Raw genomic sequence first — 7152 nt, 5'->3', positions numbered from 1 at the left:
GGTTGCCAAGGTGGGATTTATATTATTAATTATTTCTTCTTTAAAAAGATTCTATTTTGTCATAAATTTGCCTATTCAATTTATCGGGATTTTAAAGATTGATATTGTTAATACAATTGGCGAATCTTTCGTTATGGATTGATATTTGAATAGTAAAACTATGTACTTGGCAACTATTACACGAACAACCGTTCGTGTAATAGTAAAAGTTCTTTTAGGAATTAAATCCCAATTATTTATTAATTCTACAGCGATAATGGTCATAAATATCAAAATAATCATCTATAAAATTTAGCACAGTAAAATGTCATCGTCCTAATTTCTCCCTATATGCCATAGTACAGGGTAGTACGCAATGTACCATGTGATATCCAATATATAAAGTGTCAGCTTTATCTATTAATGACCTTACGTCACGCGCTACATTGTAATCACTACTGTTAACTTGAATGTTACAAATCTATATATTATTTTTATATTGTATCGACAGGTCTTGACCACTATCAATAAAGCGAAGTGCGTTCAAACACTGCGGTCTCAGTCATTCCTTAATTTCGCCAAACGGTATGTAAAACAATAATTATATATAATATATATTATATATATATATACTATATTATTATCTATATATATTAATATATATATATATATAGTATACTAAATATATGTATGTATATTTTATATAAATACACACACCACACACATCACACACACAACACACAACACACACACAAACTCGATACACACACACACACATGATAGTATAAATATAATTTTATATATATATATATATATATATATTATATTATATAATATATATATATATATATATAATATATGATACATATATATATATATACAACAGCGCTATATATATATATTTATATATATATATATATATCTATATATATATTATAATATATATATATTATATATATATGTGTGTGAGTGTGTATGACGTTTGTGTGTTTGTGTGTGTAGTGGTTAGTGTGTGTGTGTGTGTGATTAGATGTGTGTATGGTATTCTATATATATATATATATATATATATATATTATATATATATATATTATATATAACTGTATGTATACATATGATACTATATATTAGTGTATATATATATATATATATATCTATATATATATATATATATATATGTATGTATACATATATGTGTGTATGTCACCACACACACTGCACACCACACAACACACACACCAACACACACACACACACACATCACACACATAACAAATCTATATATATATATATATTATATATATATATATATCATATATAATTTAATATATATTAATTCTATATATATAATTATAATTATAATATATATATATATATATATATATATATTAAACTATATATATATGATATATCTGTAGAGATTGATATGTGTGTGTGTGTGTGTGTGTATGAGTTTGTGTGTGTGTGTACATTGTGTGTGTGTGTGTGTGTGTGTGGTGTGGTGATGTGTGTGGTGTGTCGTGTTGGAAAACTATACACATAAGTATGTATACATACATATATATATATCTATATTATATATATATATATAACTATATATATATGAATATATTATATATATATATTATATATGATCTATATATATGAATATATATATATAAATATATAAATTATATATATATATATATATATATATATATATGAATATATGAATATATATCTCTCAATATATTATATATATATAAATATTATATATCATATATAATATATATATATAATATATATATAATATATCCTATATATATATATATATATATATATTTAAAATATATGTGTGTATAACTATCAAACGATATTAAACAAACTCTCATATATATCACACAATCAAAATATATATATATATATTATATATATATACTTACATCTATACATAACAATTAAATATACAATTATATATATATCATATATATAGCTAAAATATATATATATATATATATCTATATATACTATATATATTAATTTATATATATTTATATATTATATATATATATATATTATATATATATATATATATATATATATATATTACCTGTACATAATTTCCATTCATTAAACTCTTATTATCAGTATAACATAATCAAGGATACTAATTACCAAATTGTTATCATAATCTGCAACACCATTATCATAACCATCACAATTAATCTATATTATCATTATTTAACACTGTTAACTATGCCACTAAACCACAAACCCCCCCCCCTCCCCACCCCCCCCCCCCCCCCCCCCCCCCCCCCCCCCCCCCCCCCCCCCCCCCCCCCCCCCCCCCCCCCCCCCCCCCCCCCCCCCCCCCCCTGATACTATATCAGTAGTATTGTCATCTAGTCATAATACATATCATTATTGCCATCATCATTATCATTCTCCCTGTCACTAATGTTACTTTCATGATTATCATTCTGGCGCCATTTTGTTTTTAGTCTAAATCCAAAATATAACACATTTACATAATGATTTCCTTGGCTAACTCTAAAATTACGAATTAAGAGGTTGAAGATGATTACTTTCAATACATGTATGTTATTCGGACATAATGTTTTTAGCCAATCATCAACAACCTCTCATTTTATTTATTTATTTATTTATTTTTTTTTTCAGGGCGAATGTAATCAGTAACTAACTAATATGGCGGCCGCTGAAGAAACTCCTATTCATGAATTACTCTTGACTTCTGCTTCAGGTTAATGATATATAGATAAAGCTTCTGTGAGATATATTTTCACTTGTAGATTATCATTCGATTAATATCTATCTATCAATTCATTGTTAGATATACCTTAACAGTGTTGTAATTTTCATTCGTTTGAACATATAACAAATTTTATGGGCTTTCCATTATTTTACTTTGGTCTTTTATTTAATTTTATATCGGTGTTCGTGGGCCACGCCTTTCCTTTGCCGTGGGCCACAATTTGACTCCTCTTGCTTGACCCTAAGTGAATAGATTTGTTACCCCTAAACAGAGAAGAAATTCCATTTTCTAAAAATCATTAGTACGGCACAAAAAGTTATCATAGAAAATGTAGTTATGTGCGACTATCTAAGAGAATAACTTTTATAAATGTCGGTTTTCTCTTACTAGTGAGATCAGCCTTTTTCTTAGACCCAAATAATGTCTATTGATGAATGCCTAGTAATTAAAAAAAGACATGACATAAAATATACATGCATAGGAAGACGATGAAGATGATGCCAACAATAATACCATTGTTGATAATGATAATGATGATGGTGGTTAAATAATGGTACAGCTAATAGTTATGATGATAACAGTGTTATCTTATGACTGATTAAAGAAATCTGTTGCACCCACCCACATATATGCGAGTCCTGGGGTAGTATCAGGTCTGTAGGGATCGAAGATACAAATACAAGAGAAGAGTTACGAGAAATCTCAAAAATGTAAAATAGACAAGTAAATGAATAGATAGATGACAAATAAATAAACACACACACACATATATGTATACATGGATCTATCTATCAATTTATATGTCTATATATTTATATATCTATATACCCTCACACATTCATATCTCTATACCATCTTATCAGTAGATAAGAGCCGTTATCGGCACAATCAACACACATACAGTAGAGACACACAAGTCAACATCAACGTGACAGACCGTAATATAGAAGAGAAACAAATATTTCTTTGTGACTTGTATTTTCAGCGAGAGAGAAATTCATGAATTTCCGGCGCTTGCCCGAAGTTTTGAATCTTTGCTAAGGATCTATGTCCGAAGAGGTATATATATGTATATGTATATGCTTTTGTTTTTATTTGTTTTACGTTTGGAATTATAGGTCTAACTTATCAATGAAGGGGTTAGGTGATTTTCCAACAATATTCTATGGTATGTTTTTATCATTATGTAAATATTCTTTTATTTGTTTGTTATACAGTCTTGCATAATCGCAAGATGAGAACAAAAAACACACATGAATTGAAACTAAATTTCTTCCTCCACCTAATAAAAAACAAAGTCTGAATCTTATTTTATGGCTCTTGTTCCTAAATAGGTATTTATACGACTGTGTGAATTTCTTGATTTTGTAATCCTCTCTGTGTATAGGCCTTTTTCATTATCAAAATAAGTGCAATCCTTCTCTCGGAACATGAGTCCAAATTTTACTGTCTGAGACAAGCAATAAGATTAACAAACAGTAAAAATTCCATCATAGGGGGTATTGGGCGGATATTGATTGATTAGTATACACATTCTACAAAAACCAAACACTCCACATCTCACTCCACAATTACAACACTAGAAATTAAAGTAAGAAGATGGTAGTGGTGTTGTGTGTGTGGGTGTGGGTGTGAGGGGGGTGTGGTGTGTGTGTTGTGTGTGGTGTGTGGGTGTTGTGGTGTGGTGTTTTATTAATTTTTTTTTTTATATATATATCTATATCTCTGTCTATTCATATTAATCTTTCTCCTTACTTTTATTATTTACTATGTGTTTTTTGAATGGTGTGGTGGTGTGTGTGGGTGTGTTTGGGTTTGGGGGTTGTTTTTTAGTGAGTGTGTGTTTGTGTGAGTTTTGGTGTGTGGTGTTTTGTGTGGGTGTGTTTGGTTTGTGTGTTTGGTTTTTGTGTTTTTGTGTTTGTGTGTGTGGAGTGTTTTGGGCGTCTACTTACTCCACTCAACACATCTAATTTAAAATATATCTAACCCCACACAAAAATTTGTGTGTTGGGGTGGAGTGTGTGTGGGTGTGGTGAGTGGTGGGTGGTGTGTGTGTGTGGGGTGTGTGGATTTCTGGGGTTGTGGAAGGGGTTTTTTGTGTGTGTGTGTGTGTGTGTGTGAGTGTAGGTGTGGTGGTGTGTGTTGGGGTGGGTGTTGGTGTGTGTTGGGTTGTGTGGTGTGTGTTAGTGGGGGGAGGGTGGGTGTGGTGTGTGTTGGTGTGTGGTTGTTTTGGTTGTGGTGTGTTGTGTTTGTGGTGTGTGTGTGATCTTGGTGGTGTGTGTGGTGGGTTGTGTGTGGGTGTTGGTGGATGTGTGTGTGTGGTGGTGGTTGTGTGTGTGGTATATGTGGGTGGTTGGTTTGTGTGGTGTATAGTGTGGTGTGTGTGGTGTGGCATGGTGTGTGTGGTGTGGTGTTGTGTGGTGTGGTGGTGTGTGTGATGTTTGGTGGTTGTGTGGTGGTGGTGGTGTGGTTGTTGGTGGTGTGTGTGTGATTTTGTGGTGTTGGTTGTGTTGGGGTTGTGGTGTGGTGGTGTGTGTTGTGGGGTGTTTGTGTGTGGTGTGTGTGGTGTGTGTGATGTGTGTGTGTTGTGTGTATGGTGTGTGGTGTGGTTGTGTGGTTGTGTGTGGTGTGTGTATGGTGGTGGAATTTGTGTGGGGTGTGTGGTTTGTGTGTGGTGTGTGTGTGTGTGTGGTTTGTTGTGTGTGTGGTGTGTGTTGTGGTGGTGTGTTGGTGGAGTTGAGTGTGTGTTGGTGTGTGGGTGTGGGGGGGTGAGTGGTTGTGTGTGTTGTGTGTTTGGTGTTAGGTTGTGTGTGTTTTTGTGTGTTGTGTGTGTGTGGTTGGTGTGTTGATTGTGTGTTCGTTTGTGTGTGATGTGGATTTTTTGAGTGGGTTGTGGTTTTGGTGTGTGAGGTGTTGTTGGTGTTGTGTTTGTTGTTGGGGTGGTGTTGTGTTTGTTGTTGTGGTGTGGTGTGTGTGTGGTGTGGGTGTTGTGTGGTGGTGGTTGGGGTGTGTGTGTGGTGTTGTGTGTGGGGTGTGGGGGTGGTGTGTGTGTGTGTGGTGGTGTGTGTTGTGGTTGTGTTTTGTTGTGGTGTGTGGGGTGTGGTTGTGTGTGGTTGGGTGTGTGTGTGTGTTGTGTGGGGTGTGGTGTGGTGGTGTGTGTGTGTGGGGTGTGTGGGTGTGGTGGGTGTGGTGGTGTTGTGGGGTGGTGTGGTGTGTTGTTGTGTGTGTTTTGTGTGTGTTTGTTGTTGTGTTTGGTGGTGTGGGGGTGGGGTGTGTGGGGTGTGTGTGTGTTGTGTGGTGGTTTTGTTGGTTGTGGGTGGTTTGTGTGTTGGGTGTGGGGTTGTTGTGTGTGTGGTGTGTGTGTGTGTGTTTGTGTTGGTGTGTGTGTGTTGGTGTTTTGGTTTTTGTGTGTGTGGTGTTGTGTTGTGTTTGTGTTGTGTGTGTGTGTTGTGTGTGGGGTGGTTTGGTGTGTTGTGTGTTTTGTGTTTGTGTGTGGTGTGTGTTTGTGTGGATTTTTTGTGGTGTGGTTGTGAGTTGGTGTGTGTGTGTGTGTTTTATTGTTTTTGTGTGTGTGTGGCTTTATTTTGTGGTGGGATTTGTTTTTTGGGTGGTGGTTGTGTGTGTGGTGTGTTTTGTGTGTGGGTGTGTGGTGTGTTTGGGGTTGTTGTTGGGGTGTGTGGTGTGGGTTTGTTGTGTTGTATTTTTTGTTTTTTGTGGTGTGTGTGTGTGTGTGTGTTTGTTTTGTGGTTGGTGTGTGGGTTGTGTTGGTTTTTGTGTGTGTTTGTGTGGGTGTGTGTTGGTGTTGTTGGGTGTGTGGTTGGGTGTGTTGTGTGTGTGGGTGTTTGGGGGGGGGTGTGGGGTGTGGGGGTGTGGGTGGTGTGTGTGGGTGGTGTGTGGGTGAGTTGTGTTGTGTTGTGTGTGTTTTTGGGTGTTGGGTGGGGGGGTGTGTGTGTGGGTTTTTGTGTGTGTTGGGTGTGTTGTGGTGTGTGTTGTGTGGGTGTTGTGGTGGGTGTGTGTGTTGGTGTGTGTGTTGTGTGTGGAGGTGTGGTGTGTGGGTTGAGAGATGTGGTGTGTTGGGTGTGTGGTGTGTGTGTGGTTTTTTTTGTTTAGGTGTGTGGTGTGTATGTGGGTGTGGTTGTGGGTGTTGTTTGAGTGTGTGTTTGGTGTGATGGGGTGGGTGTGGGGGAGTTTGTGGGGGGTGTGGGATGGTGTGTGTTAATTGATGTTAGTTGGGGGTTGTGTTGGGTAAGTGTTGTGTGATGATGTGTGATGTGTGAGTGTGGTGTGTGTGAGTGGGTGTTGGTGGGGTTTGTTGATAAGGGGGTGGGGTGATTTGTGTGTGTGGTGTTTTGTTTTTAGATGATTTTTGTGTTGTTTGTTGGTGAAGTGGGGGGGGGGGGGGTTGTGGGTTTTTTGTGTGT

At 35.9% G+C, this 7152-nt stretch overlaps 1 protein-coding gene across 6 annotated transcripts in view; it reads left to right on the top strand.

The window, feature by feature from the left end:
* Positions 1-3617: 3617 nt before the first annotated feature.
* The window catches only part of LOC122260934 (ubiquitin carboxyl-terminal hydrolase 50), a 28157-nt gene continuing 24622 nt past the window's right edge, over positions 3618-7152 (top strand). For 4 of the 6 annotated variants that reach the window (XM_086533915.1, XM_086533913.1, XM_086533911.1 and 1 more), the window contains exon 1: positions 3619-3790. The gene's annotated coding sequence lies outside the window, so the exon portion shown is untranslated. Of the gene's footprint in view, positions 3791-7152 lie in introns of all 6 variants that reach the window. The other 2 variants (XM_086533914.1, XM_086533916.1) reach the window with 2 other exon arrangements.

The sequence above is a fragment of the Penaeus japonicus genome, unplaced genomic scaffold (assembly GCF_977035675.1).
Source record: "Penaeus japonicus unplaced genomic scaffold, GWHDUDI00000001_assembly GWHDUDI00000040, whole genome shotgun sequence".
Lineage (NCBI taxonomy): Eukaryota > Metazoa > Arthropoda > Malacostraca > Decapoda > Penaeidae > Penaeus > Penaeus japonicus.
Note: the sequence above shows the minus strand (reverse complement) of the source record. Positions and strands in the feature narration are given on the sequence as shown.